Source organism: Nycticebus coucang, chromosome 20 (genome assembly GCF_027406575.1).
Source record: "Nycticebus coucang isolate mNycCou1 chromosome 20, mNycCou1.pri, whole genome shotgun sequence".
Taxonomy (NCBI): domain Eukaryota; kingdom Metazoa; phylum Chordata; class Mammalia; order Primates; family Lorisidae; genus Nycticebus; species Nycticebus coucang.
The window spans coordinates 28,404,839-28,420,231 of NC_069799.1; the positions used below are offsets into that span (position 1 = coordinate 28,404,839).

Sequence of the window (15,393 nt, forward strand, 5' to 3'; positions counted from 1 at the left end):
ATATTTATTTCATTTATTAACCCCTCTCCTCTATAACTCAACACAACCTATAGTGACCGTAATGTATAGGGCCTCCCTCAGCATCCCTGGCCCTCATGGGCTCCCTTTATCTCTCCTACAGATAGGCAGAAATACACATTGAATGTGGAGTTTTTTGTCATATTGAGGATTAACCCAAAACCTTAACAAGGCAAGAAATGAGTAAAAGGTGGAAAAACCTCTCTCCATCTGTAACTTCTCTTTAAACACTGGACCAAGTATGAAATCATTTCACCTGCATAAAAAAATGATTCGCTGACACCAGGGAAGCCCAGTCAATACAGAAGCCCTTAAACTGCAGCCCTTGGAGGGCAGGGGCTGTGTATGACCTACCACACTGGACTTAGGAGGCATTAAGCACTTTGCATCCATGTTTCAAAAGACACCTCTCAAACCACACCCTCCTCTGCCTGCTTCAAATCTTAATTCCTTCCCCAGATTTTCTTTTATACAACATGCTACTCCCATCTTTACATCCATTTGCTGGAGCCATGAAACTGGACATTTTCCAGGACCCTCCTCCTTCACCCCTCATCACCAGCAAGTCGGACATGGTCCTTGGATATATTTCTAAACGTGGGCCGTTCTTTCTTCCCCTTATTCTGCCACTTCACCTTTTCAGATTTTCCCAGCCCTTCATACTTTCCAGAGGGTTTTAAAAAACATTTAACAAGATTTGAATAATGTTCCCTTGCAAAGTACATGGCTATGATTAACTCTTTGGCTTATGATTGATTATGATTTCTAAGCACCTATTACACATACTCAGGAATGATTACAAAGGGAAAAGCTATGACCTAAAAATGGTTTCCAAGTGCAATGATATTAAAATTCGCATGAATATCAAAAGTTATAAAATGAGGTTGACCAAATGCTGACTTGGCATGCTTTTACGCCCTTCTTTTCAATTTGCAGTTTTCGTTCTCTATGTGGCAGTCTGTAAGGTCTCCTTCCCTCATACTCTTAGCCCTGCCCCCTCTGCTTTCTGGAATGCTTTAGTATCTCCTGCCCTTCTTGTGGCTGCCTCCTTCTCGTCCTTCAAGTGTCAATTAACTTGGTTCTTCCTCCATAAGCCTTCCTTTCCATGTGATTCTGTCTAAGCAGAACCCATGCTAATCATACTTTCCATATTCAGAATATCATTCCTCATAAATACCCTCTTGGCCACCATGTATCTGGGAGGTTTGTTCTCTTCAGTGACTGACTTGCCTCCTTTTTGGTGTGATTTCCTCATCTCGGAGGAGTGCCCCTGTGCACAAATAGCTGATCTAGATTGATTTGATTTTTATTTTGGTATTTGATATTTGGATAGAACGTTGTTTGATTTTAATTTGCCAGACTTTAAAGTGAGGATTTATATACCTAAATTATAAATTATTCCAGCATAATTTAAAACAAACAGGAAAAAGAATATACAGCACATGTAAATGACAGGAAAAGGTACATTGATTAGAAGTGTGAAGAAAATGAAGCTCACTACCAGTTTGCTTTGGGGAGGGAAAAATACATAAGCCCCAACCCAAGTTCACTGGGTTTCTGGTCATATACTGCCATCAATGGCTTTCTATTTTTTACAACAACACAATCATCCTCTTGATGACTTGCCCATCTGATGAATGACAGTGTCCCAAACACGAAAGGAAAAGATATGCACAATTGTGCCACATTTGATGGTTTTCCTTGCAAAAATTATTATTTTCAGGTACAGATCTCCTACAGTCCTGTGCTAACTGCCCTACAAGATGATGAACTTTCTTGAGCACAGTTTATAGACCTTATAGAAAATGTACCTGGAGTACATGTGGCTCAGTTATTAGGGCGCAGGCCTCATTTACCAGTGGTGGTGGGTTCAAACCCGGCCCCCGGCCAAACTGCAGCAAAAATAGCCGGGCATTCTGGTGGGCACCTGTAGTCTCAGCTACTAGGGAGGCTGAGGCAAGAGAATCGCCTAAGCCCAAGAGCTGGACGTTCCTGTGAGCTGTAATGCCAGGCACTCTACCAAGGGCGACCAAGTGAGGCTCTGCCTCTTAAAAAAAAAAAAAAAAAAGAAAGTACACCTGATGACTGCTCCTTTTAAACACTAAAATTTGCAATATAAGACTTATAGACCCTTATAGTTTCAAAAAAATAAGAGCCAGTGTTCGGAAAGAACAATGATTGCCTTCAGGGCATTCAACAACAAGGACTGTGTTCATTCAGCACTTGTATAAACTCTGTGACAAGGAGTAAGGCTTATGAAATACTTACATTGGCTGGCATATTTTTCTCTTTATTTTCATAAGGTGTTAAGAGATGTTCTGACAGCTATACTAAACTAATAATTCACTGAATTTTAATGCCTACATTTGGAATTGTGGATATTTACTTCAAGCACTGTTCATGGTTCCCTTGCATAGTTTTTGTGTGACTTCATAAAACTGTATGGAAGATTCACCAGAGTCAAGATTTAATAACAAATAATACCAAAATACTCCCAAACAAGTGCTATGAAACATCTCTGCATGCACACCTGCATCAAGCTTTTTTGTAGGAAAAGTAGACCAAGGCCAATATGTAGCACTACTTCACTAGGGAGAGAACATCTTTTAACTGTCAGCATTATCTGGACTGTATTACCTAATTATTGTATAACTTAATAAAGTTAATTTTCCTGAAAAATGTCAAACAAAAATCCAAAAGATTTCTTCTGATAAACAGTATTAAAATAATACTTTCAAAATAATTTTACTATATATGTATATATATACACACACATATATATGTACCTATAATATAGGTTCCTAATGATAAATAGAATAAAATTAAAAGTAAATTAAAATTAAAATTTCAAAATAATTTTACTACACACACACGTATACAGAAGAGAGATTCTAGCAAGCAAATATTTGGAAATCTATACCCATAATATTTTTCAAGTTCAAGACTTAACTTTCTTTACTTTTGGGTCTAGCAAAACTTTTAAATGCCTTATATTTCTTCAGGTGAAAGGGGAATTAATTCTGCAGTCAGATCATGTCCTAAATAACTAAACTTTTCTCTGGAAAATTCAGGTTTTTTCCATGGAAGCTTCATGGACTTTGTAAGCTAATTGTTGCAAGAGGTCAGCTGAATCTATTTCTGAATCTCCCTTAGGAGGAGAATGTATCCAGTCTGCACACTGAATCATCTACAGATTGAATAAGAAAAAAGTATATTTTGTAAATCCTGTGTAATGTCAGGTAAACATAAGAAAGGCCTTCAGTAAACCCTGGTGACTTTAAATTTCAAATATATCATTGATTGTTTTCAAATTAAGCTAATGAAGTATTGATTCTCTTTTTTAATTTTCTTTTTATTAAATCATAGCTGTGCACACTAATGGGATCATGGGGCACCAGGCACTGACTTAACACTGAAGAAAGCCAAGCAAAGGTCCATCACTGGGAATGATTTTGAATTTGTGGCATATTAGACAAGGTATTAGGATTTGAAATTAGTAGAAACATTGTTATTATAATGTTATTTACTGAGGGTTGATCTTGAACAAATCTCTAACATCATCCTTTTCTATTGGTAGCATTTAAATGTAATGAGGGCTAGTTCAAGAAATAATAAAAGCCCATTCAGGTCCACTGCTTGAGGATGACAATTCCTGAGTAGGTCTTCCCATCATCTCTTTATTTACTTTTATCTCCTTGACAAGGGCTGAGACTAGACAACCTACCCAGACTGAAAAGGCCTGGGGAAATGAAATCAGAGATACAACAGTTTGAAACTCAGGTGTTTCCTACATTGTTAACTTCCGGGAACTAGGAAAGTTCTGTTTTCCCTTTGGTGGCTCCCCTTTGTAACAATCCAAAGGCCACAGCTGTTTTGCTTCTATAGATGACATGAGGATTATGGTCCTGCAGGGAGATGAGCTCACATCATCTCTTCTTATAATCAGATCTTTAGGAACAACAATGTACATGCACAGAATAATTCCAAGACTCATCTTGGTGAGTGTCTGTTTCTCTGCTCTGTCAACACTGTGAGCTCAAAACTGAGGGGAGGAGGAGGTGGGAAAAAGCAGGAATTTTTTCAGTAAAATGTTCAACTTCTTTGCTCAGAATTTCAGTCTTAAATTGTACCTCATCACAAGTAAACACAGTAGATGTTCCCTGACATGAAAATATAAATTTTATGTGTTGTACTAGAGCACAAATTTATAGTTTTGTGCAAAAATATGTATGACTTCTAATGTATTGCATTTTATTTATCTTCTATTAATCTTTTTGTTCACTCAAATTCATGTATATGAAATCTTATCTAACAAAAATCTGTAGATTTTAATCATATTTTTGCTTTTTAATTTGGAAGATACTTTAAAATATTTCAACAGTTTAGAGACTGTTTAAACTCATAGTATCACAAAACATGACATATTCTTACTATTATATAATAATTATTTTAATAGGTGGCCATAAAGATTACTTTGTTTATTCCATTTTGGTAATTATTTTTAAAGTGAATTTTTTTGTGTTTCCCACAGATATATTTGAAAATACTGTTTTCTTATTTCTATTAAATCTTTATCAAGAAAACAGTTAGCTAGATGAATGTAAGCTAAAATGTTCAGCATTAATTTAAATATTTTGTTGTACATTCAGTTTTAGTATTTTAGGTTTTTAAAGTAAACTAAAGTTTATATTACTGGTTTTAATATTAGTGTGATTAGTGTGTGCGGAATTTCTATATTACCAAGAGAATAATACTTTGTAATATTTGAAAAAAGTAGCATACCCTTAAAAAAATTCTCCAAGATTAGTATCTTTAATTTTTTCTTCAAAAGTCCCAAATTTTATTTTTTAATTGAAAGATGTATTTATAACCAGCCTGAGCAAGAGTGAGACCCCATCTCTAAAAATAGATGGGCATTGTGGCAAGTGCCTGCAGTCCTGGCTACTCGGGAGGCAGAAGCAAGAGAATCTCCCGAGCCCAAGAAGTTGAGGATGCTGTGAGCTGTGACACGATGGCATTTTACTGAGGGCGACAAAGTGAGAGTCTGTCTCAAAAAAAAAATATATATATATATTTATAAAAACTACAAGAAAATTTTAATTTGGTTGCTGAACCTTTACAACTAAATTTGTGTTAACATTGTCTGAATTTAGTAATAATAGAGGTTTTAGTATCTATGTACCTTTAATAGAGAATACATAGACGGTTGGAAACATGATATTGCTATAAACAAAATGAGGACAGTGATTGCTCATTTCTATCCACAATGAAATCAACACCTCAAATATTTACTCATAAAATATTCTATTTATATTTTTAAACATTACTGAATTTTAAGTTTGTATTAAATTATAGTAACATTGTGTATTTCATAAATCAAGTAGAGTAAGGTCAGGTAATTCAGGGACCCAGTGAACCTGATCGGGACAGCTGGAGCACAGAGGACACTTTCTCCACTTCCCTCAAACTTTATTATTTTACCCTATTGCTATGACCCTCATCTTCCAAACAGAGTGATGCACTGGGATGCCTGTCACCAGCTCCTCAGAATTTAGATTGATGCTTTCCTAGTGTTCTCCTGATTCTGATGGTCAACAGAACACGTTTTCACAGATCAATATTAGAATTTGCCAAAATTTATACCATATAATTTGTAATCAAGCTCCTGCTTTTTTCTCATTTTTGTCTATGACATTTGCAGTGACACTTCTGCTACTCATACTTTTTCTCTGAAGTCCTCACAATTACATGTGTGAGATTGTGGATAGTGTTCTCAACAGCTTTGTGCTGCCTACACTCAGTTAAATCACAAAAAATGGTAAATACACTGCAGTCCCTCACTGCTACTGGATGCTACCATAGTTCCATGGCATTTGTGCTTTTCATAATGATCCTTTCATTGATTTATTCTTGGTGGGAAAGGGGTTCACTTTCCTGAATTTTCCAGGTGATTTATTTTTGTTGGCACCAATGGTACTAAATCAACCAAATCACTCTCATCTTCTCACTGAAATTGTCAAAATCATTTTATATCATTAATGACCTATCGTAACAATAATGCTGCTAATAATATAGTGAAATTTATGATGAAAATGACACTTTCGGTTAATAAAATAAAACATTGGAGATATTCATCATGTACAGTTTATTGTCAAATGAGTGCTAAGATCACCACACGTGATCACAAAGTGAAACTATAATTTATCAGAAATAAAATAACACTACTCTAAAAATCACATATCATGGAAAAGACTGGGAAAGAGGCCTTTCCAAATTATTTTCTTCAAAGAACATATTACTTACAGGCAAAATAACCACTCAGTTTGTTTTAATGGCTTTTTCATTTCACTGTACTCTTTTTCTTTTCTTTGAAAGTCTCATCTAAGCCCACAGATTTTAAAATGATCATTTTCACTGGTTATTTTAATATTGATATTTCTCCCAACCTTATGCGTGATTATGCAGGAACATTGGGCTTACAATATTCAAAATAGTCCAAAGTGACAGCCAGAATAAAGAGAATGGATTGATCTGCATTATCTGTCCCTTTTTCTTTTTAATCTGTCTTCTGAGAGTGCTCAGGGGCTTCACCTTCAGCATTAGCAACCCCATTGGTAAAGCATTATGCCACAATAAACTTTAGTATTCCCAGCACATATCTTCTATGTGCAGATTTTTTGCAAAGGGACTGGGGCTTGGGCCACTGGACTCGTGTCTCTAAAGGTTTTGTTGTGCTGTAGTTTAACACAGATTCAATCAACCTCTTTAAAAAGTAGCTAGCGAAAACTGTGAGCTGGAACATGCAGGTCAAGTTGTCACTCTTCACAGTGAGAGCTCAGATGTGCTTTCTGATTTCTTAAAGTTTTATTGTTTAAGATAGAACAAACGCAATTCTTTTTGGTATTTGATCCACCTATCAGTTATCTCTCTGGTTTTTCCTCAATATTATTTCTCACAAGTGGGCACCATATTATTGAAACTCCAGTGATTCTTTCATAGTGGATTTGCCAGACTCATCAAATAATAATACAAGATACAAAATTTATTGGAAATTTTAATTAAACAACAAAGGATATTGGGTGCATATGTATGTTATTAACAACTAGAAATTGTTGCATTCTGCGGATTGAGATAAATTAAATTTCTAAAACAGAAATAAAGGAAACAAAATTTTTGTTTACATTGTTATCTGGGGTATTGTTTATTATAATTTTTCACCTTTTATAAATAATAAAATATATTCCTTTACATTAATCATAGCTCTGGGTGCTACCTGTGGCTCAAGGAGTAGGGCACTGGCTCCATATACTGGAGGTGGTGGGTTCAAAGCAAGCCCTGTCCAAAAAAAAAAAAAAATTAATCATGTGCTGGTTTTATATACCATTTGGAATGCCCACATCAAACTGGTATTAACATAGCCTTCATCTCACTTTCTTAATTATTGTGTTAAGATGTTTATACTCTACATGTAATAGACTTGACATGTATCCTTGCAAAATGCACCATAGGTGTGGTCCCAGACATTACCCTCCCTCCACTATCCACCCTTCCCTTCTCCCATTCCTCTTTCCCCTTTCGTCTTGGGCTGTAGTTGTGTTATATCTTTCTTATGGGAGTGTGGGTGATTATTTTTTTCATGGAATATTGTTCAGCCTTATAAAATATATTCTTAAGTACCATATGTTTTGAGGATTCAGGTGAAAGATTTATCATGTTGAATTCAAATGACTCCAACCATTTTTATTGTTAAAAAAAAAATTCAAAGGTGAGGTTAGAATTGGCAAATAGTTGTTTCTAAGACCTGTCCTGTTTTATACTCAGATCAGAATGAAAATGGATTTCAACCACTATCTTACAACAAATTTATAAGTAGTGTAGCTTGAATACACAAAATAAAATACTGTGAGGTAATTCGGTGGAGCTTTTAAGTAGCAAAATTATTGTTGCTTTCTGTGATTTCGTGAATTATTTTATTCTTCCATCATCACTCTGCATTTGTATGTAATGCTAAGTCATGAATACAGGCAACACAAACTCATTTTCTAATATTTTTATACATAACCTCCTAGTTTCGATTGGATGTTGGAAGGCTATTTTAACCTGGCTAAGAGCTCCCAGGTTTTATCATTTGATTTTTTTTTAAAGTAATTCATAAGCTCTTTCAATATGTCGTTGCTCTCAACAGATCATCTCTTAATAGATACTGCCGAAACCAGGCGATAAGTAATTCTCACACTGAGTGCTCAGCCCTTACATTCCCAAGACTGCCTTGCTTGTGTTAACTCCATCAACTCCATTGCTAAAGCGTTATCCCACAATAAACTTCAGTATTCCCAGCACATATCTGCTATGTGCAGTTTTTTTGCAAAGGGACTGGAGCTTGGGCCACCGGACACGTGTCTCTGAAGTTTTTGTTGTGCTGTAGTTTAACACAGATTCACTCAACCTCTTTAAAAAGGAGCTAGCGAAAACTGGGAGAAGGAACATGCAGGTCAAATCAATTACGCCGCAGAGGCAGGGCAGGAACGCAGATTTTGCGAATTTATTGGGTTACCTTAGAATACACTCGTCACGTCAGGGATAAAATGAAGCTGACCCACTGTTGAAAAGAGAAACATGAGCAGAATAATAGGAAAAGGAACAAACATACACAAGATTGATCTTCCTGACACTGGCTGTAATGGCCAGGCCGGCATTGAGGACAGACGACTTCTGTGGCTGTGACCTCTGCCACCGCACTGGTTCTTGAAGGTCTCATTCTGTGCTGGGAAACATCCTCACAGCCACGAGAGTCAACTTGCTGCTTTCCCCTTTCAGCCCAATGACCGCAAGGTCACTTGTGCTGAAGTGTTTAAAGGAGGAGCCCGATGTCCCCCGCGGGTATGGGATGACGGCCCCGCCCCCACTGTTTTATACTGGGGCACACGTTTGGGCAGCCGGGAACCCTACTGCTTCCTGCCTCTTAGCCATAAGTTCCTGCCAAAACTTCTGGCAGCCCTTTAACACAGCGCCAGTGCTGGGTGAGCCTTGTCTGCTCTCGCCCCTATTTCTGGGCTGGGTTTGGTGTCGGGACACCAGCTCTGCCTGGAACTTCCTGTCCTGAAGGTCCTCAGCGCTCTCAAGCTAGCGCTGCGGGTGGCTGCTGTGGGGCGCTGCCCCAGGCCTCTGGGCCCGCCAGGCTGCGGGTCGGCCTCTGGAGGAGCTGTATGACAGTGGCACGACAGCTCTGCGGACCTTCTTTGAGCGCCTGGCAGTGTCTTAAGCTTGAGTTGGTGGCCGAGGTCAGGAGGCTTGAGTTGGTGGCGGTGGCCAAACTGCTGAGGGAGAAGGAACAAGACCTGCGGGAGGCTGAACACTTTCTGCACGGTAAGGGCAGGACCCAGGAGAGCGGTGTCAGAGCAGGTTTTTCTTTTGCTTTTTCCACTAAGCCACCAGCCAGGTGCCCACATTCACCCGAATTTGAAACTGTTCACTTGCAGCTGGTTTTGTTGTAGAACGTTTTTGGATGGAAAGTGAAGACCTGCGTTTTGATCCCATCCTCTCCTGTTGGCTCTCTTGTGCACTCTTAACATCATGTTCTGCTCCCTCTTCTCCTAGATGATAACTACAAGTTAGATTGAGATTGTGAAATCTGGAGTGTCAAAGTGTATTCTGTAAACAGTAGGGAGTTATTAAAAGTTTGGTTAGTCTCTTCATCCCCATCCCTCTCCACTCTTTTACTATGCCTGGCCTGATTGAAGAAAGTCAGCTACTATTTGTATCCATCTGAGGTCTTCAGATAGAAGTCACAGCTGCCTTCAGGCTAAAATTAGGACTTGCAGGAGACAGCTTCCCAAGTTGGTGGAGGAAATTGTTGTGCCCAAGAATTCTCAAAGACCATGCCATCACTTGGAATTAACAAAAGAGTCCTTTATTTAAAAGCCAGCCGAAAACTGCCTCACACCCAACACAGGGGTTGGGAGAGCAGCCCCATTTGCTTAAGGGGTCTGGTTTTTAAGGCCTGGTCTGCATCCTGGTTGGCATGCAGGCTGCCCAGCTGCACCCAGGTTGGTAAGCAAGCAATGTACAGAAGCAGAACTGTGCGGTTAGCCATACATCTTTGTTTTAGTACTTTCTCCCCATATATCTTTGTTTCAGTAATTTCCCCACCTGTTATTATTTAAAGGTCAGTGGGGGGACAGTTGGTACTTCCTGGTCTATTTCCCAGGGAGTGAGTGAGTCAAGCAAGAAATCAAGTAATACTTTCCCATCTATCTTGGGAGTGAACCAGAATCACTCCATTTTGTTGAGAGCTTGCGGCCCAGAAATTTTCCAGGAGTGAACTGGTATTTTTCCACCTTAGTCTAGGCCTAACAGCATCTTGACAGGCATATACATGCTGGTGGACTCCCTCCAGGTGCCGGGCCACAGCCTCCCAATTGTTCGTTAGCTGCCAATTCTCATTCCTGGTAACCATGGTGTCTTCTTGTCTAGCCTCAGCACCAGTGACCTCATGAGCTTTGTTGGAGAAAGACTGGGCCTGATGTTTTTGCACATCAAGAATTATTCAGTGTGTGATGGTCATTTTCAGAGAGAGGCGTGAAGATTCGTGGGGTAAGCTGAATTTATCTTGAGGTATGAGAAGAAAATGATAACATTCTTACCCATGTCAATTTATCTAATTTTCTCTCTTGTATTCTAGGTGTTATATTAACACAATATATAGATACATAGTTAATAAATAATTGCATGTATTTTATTATTCAGTCCAAATATCATTTTACTGGACTCGGACTATCATCCTCAAAGTACGGATACAATCAAGCCTTTAAATTCAATCCTGGTATTTTTCCTGGTTCCATCATGAAAACAGAACGCACCTGTGCTGATGGTGAAGATGCATGTTAGTGGAACTATATGGCAGTCAGGATGAATGTGTCCCTTCACTAGCTTAAGCTTTTAGAGTTAGATTAACAACCATTTCAACTATACATCGTGTCTTTCATAAACTCAAGCATTTCAAGGCATTTTAGACCAATGTTCTACTTCATCTATTAACTTTAAGTATGGGTCAGAAATACTATCACAATAACTGTATATGGATATAATATATATGTAATACACATAATACATTACATCTGTGAATAATTATCAATAGTATAGTGACAAGTAATTTCAAAATATAATTGGACACACTTTCATCTTGGAAGAATCTTATTAAACATTACTTTCCCTATTTTCATGTATTATCAAGCTGACTTTTTCTAATCACTGAATCAAAATAAATTGATAAAACACTGATATCTGTATACTGACTAATAACATGAAACAGTAACAGCAAAGTTGTTCAGCAAAATTATGCGAGACGTTCTGATATTGTAGATATCATAGTGAAACTTGAGGAAAACTATATTATTGAAGACCTAAGTATTTTTCAAGGCATGAGAAGGGGTGCTGTGTTGAGTATAATTTGAAGAAAAGAATCAACGTGATTATTTTAAGGCAACTCTGTGGTCATAAACTGATTACAAGTAGTGTTTATCCTATAGACAATTTAGTGATGGATTAAACCTCAGCTGTGATATAGAGAGTTTACAAAGGGATCACTGAGATGGAAACTAAACTGGGAGAGACCCATGGACACATAATTAAGTTTCTATGATCATAGCATCAATGTGTTTAATAAATATAAAATGAGATAATGTAAGACTACAATATGATTGGGAACAAGGAAGCCCACGTATAATGAGAGTATACATAGTGTGCATCATATAAGGGCAAGATTGTGTATGTTTGTGTGTATAGATGTGTTTGTATGTGTGTATGTATGTATTTTTAAATTTTTGTGTAGAAAATAATGCAGATATTAGATGATTAGAATTTATGAGACAGAGTTTATCAATAATAAAAGGTAAAATATATTTGAAGATAATTTTCATTACTGAAGAATGAACATTGATCATGTGAGGTCTTTTGTTATCTTTTTTCAGTTATACAGAATATAATTTCTCTTTGCCATTAAGAAGAACAAACTTTCCACTTATGTTATCAGGGACAAATGCCTTTTTTTTCCAAGCTGGAATTGGAGTCTCAGCCAATACCTTTCTCCTTTTCTTCCTCATTTTCAGAAATTTTAAGGATTGCTGGCTTAAGCCCACTGACCTGATCACCTGTCACTTGGCCTTCATCCACGTGGTGAGGCTCCTCTCTGTAGTGCATATTTTGTCCTCAGATCTGTTTGAGTCACTGAATTTTCAGAATGACTTTAAATGTAAGGCTTTGCTTTACCTGAGCAATGTGATGAGGGGCCTCTCTATCTGTACCACCTGCCTCCTGAACATGCTGCAGGCCATCACTATCAGTCCCAGCACCTCCTGGTTGGCAAGATTTAAACGCAAATTTGCAAATTACATTTTCCATATTTTATTCTTTTATTGGTCCCTCAATTTGTCTTCTAGCAGTATCCTACTCTTATATACAGTAGCTTTGTCCAACATGACACAGACCAATCTACTCAAAGTAGGTACATACTGCTCACTTTCTCCAATGAACTCCATCATCAGGGGACTTGCTTTTATTCTCACATTATCCCAGAATGTCTTCTTTGTAGGAATGATGCTGCTCTCAAGTACATACATGGTCATTCTCTTGCTAAAGCATCAGCAACGATCCCAGCACCTTCACAGCACCAACATCTCCACAAGAGCATTTGCAGAGAAAAGGGCTACCCAGATCATCCTGCTGCTGGTGAGCTGTTTTGTGTTCCTGTACTTGGTGGACATTATTATCTCATCCTCCTTAGTAATGTTGTGGGCTTACAACCCAGTCATCCTAGATATTCAGAATATGGTGGCCAATCTCTATGCTACTGTCTGTCCTTTCATACAGATCACTTCTGACAAAAGAATAATCTATATTCTGAAAAATATACCACCAAAATTCCATCCTTGTTAATGACAGTGTTGGGAAAAAAAATCTGAAAATTCTTCTGTTCTTAATTAAATTATTCAAGTAAGGATTAAGAAAATGTAGTACATGAACAACACAAAATACTACTCATAAGAAAAGATGAATTCATACCTTTTGAAACAATCTATATGAAACTAGAGACCATCCTGCTGGTTGAAGTATCTCAAGAATGGAAAAACCACCACCACAAGTACTGAGTATTAAATTGGAGCTGACTGACAAGCACACATGTGCACAGAGGGAAGAAAAACTCAGTGGAAATCAATCACGTGGTAGAATGAGGGGAGGGGAAACTATTACCTAATGAGCACAGTTTGGGTGACAGGCATACCTTTAGCTGGGACTTAAGCATTACTAAATTCATCCATGTAACCTGAAACATTAATACCCCCTTAATATTCTGAATTTAAAAAAAAATAGTCCAGTAGCAAAGGACTTTTTGTGTGAATAATACATTGTGTGGAATTACAATTCTATTATTTTTAGATACATTTGAATTTTGTACTGCAAAGGAGTATTGGGTTTCACTAGTTTATTTTCTACCAGAGGTTGATAATCCCAAATCAATTTTCTGACTCACTTTATATGCATAACCACTTCTTTCTTCTTGAAATGCATTCTTGAGAAGCTCTCATGAATAAGAAAAATCACTCAATTTTTTTTAATTATTTTTGTTAAAATTAATTTAGCTAATTCATTTTTAGCTTTAATAGTAATTTCTCTCAGCTTTGTTAATATTTATTTTTCATTATGCTCTATAAAGTTGTGACAATTTTGCACTTATGGTAAATTATGTTTGTCTTTCACTCATATTCATTGTTATAGTCTGTTTGACATAGTATATATATCAAGGCTATTTCTTTTCTTTCTTTCTATTTTTTTTTTTTTGAGACAGAGTCTTATTTTATCACCCTTATTAGAGTTCTATAGTGTCATAGCTCACAGCCAACTCAAACTCTTCACCTCAAGTGATTTTCTTGCTTCAGCCTCCCAAGTAGCTGGGACTGGAGTCTCCCAACACAACACCTGGCTATTTTTAGAGACGGGGGTCTTGTTCTTGCTCAGGCTGGTCTTGAACCTGTGAGCTCAGGCCATCCACATGCCTTGGCCTCCCAGAGTCCTAGGATTACAGGCCAAGGCTATTTCTCTTTTAAGTATTTTTTTTTTTCTCTCTTTGTGACAAACTCTAAGCATAAATTTAATAATTCATGTCTGGTTTTTAATTTTAGAAGTTTATATTCACCAATCTTTCAATACTGCCTTGAATTTTTTGAATATATTCTGTGAGAAAAACAGATTTTTTGTTCTCTTGATTCTATTCCTCATATATATATAATTACATTTGTGTTTTCTATTACTTTTTCTCCTTTTATTTGACTAAATTATTGACTTAATTTATTGACTTAATTTATTTGACTAAATTATTTTCTGTGTTGTACATAAATCATCCTCTCATAGCTCAGTTTACTTTAATGTTTTACCCACATGTGTATTGAGTAGATTAATTATATTTTTAATTGTTTACTTTACATTTGGGTCTTTTCTAAATATGGCTGTCTAAATAAAGCTTATAGTTTTCTTTTTAAATTATTTTGTCTTTTTAAAATATTTTTCCTCATTGTAATGACCTTTTAAGTGCAAGTCCTATAACTGTGTGAAACATAAATTATCATTTAGTTCTCATTTATGACATATATCACATTTGGGATGTCTGTAGTCCATTTATGTCTTTTTCTTTTTTTCATTAGCTTTTTGGCAATTTAGACAACTCGTATTGTCTTCAGGTTGTCTAAATTGCCAAAAGCATTTACTAAAAGCATTTACTCCTCTTACATTGGATGTAATCAGCCATATGTAAGAGGAAGCACTTACATGCAATCAGCCATATGTAAGAGGAGGCACTTACATGTTAGTTCAATTTCTCAATTGTTTTTTGTTTACTTCTGTACCTGGGAAGTTGTCAATTTTTCTTTCAATTCTAAACATTATTGTAAGGTTGCTTGTTACTTTTGGAGAACTTTAGCTTTTTGTATTAAAAGGCTTTAGAATATTTTGTTTCTTCCCTCAAACGACAAATATCAACAGAAAGAACACATTATGAAAATATTTTACATATATTTTCTGAGGCGTGAACATTATCACCTACATTCTCACTTTATGTAATTTAGAATACATTTGTTCCCCAAAATACAATGTAATAGTAATACGTAGAGTTCAGTATTCTAGTAGTAAAAATATTTTATGTTTTGCAAATGTTTATGAATTGATTTTATTTGAACGTAGAGAACAGTACCTGTATATTGCCAGAATTAGTATTTTTCTATAGCATTAAGCTGGTAATAGAAACATTATTTACCTGAATTTAGTTTATTTTTTTATCCTATGTTCAGGTATATTTTATAGTGTCCCAACTGGACAATGTCCACT

The 15,393-nt window shown here is 36.6% G+C and overlaps 2 pseudogenes; both read left to right on the forward strand.

The window, feature by feature from the left end:
- LOC128572533 (RNA-binding E3 ubiquitin-protein ligase MEX3C-like) overlaps positions 1–9,021 on the forward strand; it is a 49,048-nt pseudogene extending 40,027 nt beyond the window's left edge.
- A 1,018-nt stretch (positions 9,022–10,039) lies between these two features.
- LOC128572534 (RNA-binding E3 ubiquitin-protein ligase MEX3C-like) overlaps positions 10,040–15,393 on the forward strand; it is a 31,019-nt pseudogene continuing 25,665 nt past the window's right edge.